The sequence below is a fragment of the Mandrillus leucophaeus genome, unplaced genomic scaffold, assembly GCF_000951045.1.
Source record: "Mandrillus leucophaeus isolate KB7577 unplaced genomic scaffold, Mleu.le_1.0 Scaffold192, whole genome shotgun sequence".
In the NCBI taxonomy this organism is placed as follows: Eukaryota; Metazoa; Chordata; class Mammalia; order Primates; family Cercopithecidae; genus Mandrillus; species Mandrillus leucophaeus.
In genome coordinates this window covers 1686011-1688637 of record NW_012101943.1, presented here as the reverse complement: position 1 = coordinate 1688637, position 2627 = coordinate 1686011, and positions in this window count along the sequence as shown.

Here is a 2627-nt window from a genome sequence, read left to right as displayed (position 1 = left end):
TTCATCTTTGGAGAAATGTATGTTCAAGTCCTTTGCCCACTTTTTCAATTGGATTACTGTTTTGGTTTTCTTGTTTTATTTTTTGCTATTGAGTTATAGACACTTCTTATACATTTTGAAGATAAGCCCATATCAAATATATGGTTTACAAATGTTTTATCCCATTTCATAGTTTGTCATTTCATTCTGATTTTCTTGGTCGTGCAAAAGCTGTTTAGTTTGATATAGTCCAACTTGTCTGTTTTCGCTTTCGTTGATTGTGCTTTTGGTGTCATATCTGAAAAATCATTGCCAAGACCAGTGTCAAGGAGCTTTTCCCCTACTTTTTTCTAGGAGTTTTATAGTTTCTGCTCTTACATTTACGTCTTGAATTCATTTTGAGTTTGGTTTTTGTATATGGCATGAGATGTGTCATTATTTTTATATGTGAATATCCAGTTTTCCTAGTCCCATTTCTTGAAAAGACTATTATTTTCCCATTGTGTAGTCATAACAGCCTTGCTGAAGATCAGCTGACCACGTATACTGGGATATATTTCTGGGCTCTCCATTCTGTTACATTGCTCTGTATGTCTATCATTATGCCTTTACCATACTGTTTTGTTGTTGTTGTTTTTTTTAATATATGGCTTATTTATTTATCTGAGACAGAGTTTCACTCTTGCCCAGGCTGGATTGCAGTGGCACAATCCCAGCTCACCACAACCTCTGCCTTCCAGGTTCAAGTGATTCTCCTGCCTCAGCCTCCCAAGTAGCTGGGATTACAGGCATGTGCCACCATGCCCAGCTAATTTTGTAATTTTAGTAGAGACTGGGTTTCTACATGTTGGTCAGGCTGTTCTCGAACTCCTGACCTCAGGTAATCCTCCTGCCTCAGCCTCCCAAAGTGCTGGGATTACAGGCATGAGCCACCGTGCCTGGCTTTTGTTGTTGTTTTTTAAGACAAGTTCTCACTTTGTCACCCAGGTTGGAGTATAGTGGTGCACTCTTGGCTCACTGCAACCTTGATCTCCCAGGTTCAAGCAATCCTCCTGCCCCCCAAATAGCTGTGACTACATGTGCACACCACTATGCCCAGCTAATTTTTGTATTTTTTGTAGATATAGGGTTTTGCTATGTTGCCCAGGCTGATCTCAAACTCCTGAGCTCAAGTGATCCACCCACTTTGCCTCCCAAAGGGCTGGGATTTACAGGCATGAGCCACTGTGCCTGGCCTACCATACTCTTTTGATTACTATAGCTTGGTAATATGCTTTGATAGATAAATCAGGTAGTGCAAGGCTTTCAGCTTTGTTCTTATTTCTCAAGATTGGTTTGGCTATTGGTGGTTTTTGTGGCTCCATATAAACTTTAGAATATTCTTCTATTTATATAAAAATACCTTTGGGGTTTTAATGTAGGGATTGCTTTGAATCTATAGATCTCTTTGGGAAGTACGAACATTTTAACAATATTAAGTCTTCTAATCCATTAACACAGGATGTCTTTCCATTTGTTTGTGTCTTGCCAAATTTCTTTCATCAGTGTTTTGTATCTTTTTGTATACAGGTCTTTTACCACCTTAGATTTAATTACTAGGTTTTTTATTCATTCTTTTCGGCACTAACATAAATGGGATTGTTGTCTTAATTTACTTTTCAGATAGTTTGTTAGCGTTCAGGTATGCAACTGATTTTTGTATGTCGATTTTGCAAGCTGCAACTTTACTGAATTCATGTATTAGTTTTACTGGATCTTTTTATAATGGTGTTTTCAGGGTTTTATAAATAATATAAGACCATGTCATCTACAATTTTACATCCTCCTTTCTGATTTGGATGTCTTTTGGCTTTTCCCTTCAATTGTTGTGGCTAGACCTTCTAGTATTGTATCGCATGGAAATGGCAAGAGTGGGCATCCTCATCTTGTTCCTGTTGTTAGAGGAAACACTTTGTTTCTCTTTGAGTATAATATTAGCTGTGGGCTTTTCATATATGGCCTTTATTATCTTGAAGTAATTTTCTTCTATTCCTAGTTTATCAAGAGTTTTTATTATGAAAGAATGTTGAATTTTGTCTAACACTTTTTCTGTATCTATTGCAATGATCATATAATTTTCATGATTTGCTCCATTAATGTATCATGGTTTTCACATGTTGAATCATATCTGTATCCCAGGGATAAATATGCTTAGCAACAATGTATAATCCTCTTAATGTGTGGTTGGATTTGCTTTGGTAGCATTTTATTGAGAATTTTTGTGTCTAGATTATTCGGGGATATTGGCCTGTAGTTTTCTTGTGCTATCTTTTTCTGGTATTGATATTAGACTAATGTAGACTAATGTTGGCCTAATGCTGGCTGTTTTTTTTTTTTTTTTTTTTGAAGAGTTTGAGAAGGATTAGTATTAGTTCATCTTTAAATGTGTGGTGGAATGAACACATTAAGCTATGCAACTCTGGCCTTTTCTTTTTGGGAGGTTTTGGTTACTAATGAAATATCCAGACTAGTTATAGATCTGTTCAGACCTTCTATTTCTTTATTGGTAGGTTGTATATTTCTAAGAATTTTCTTCTAGGTTGATCATATTAGTCTCTAATGATCTTTTTTTATTTATGTGGCATCAGTTGTAATGTCTCTATTTTTAT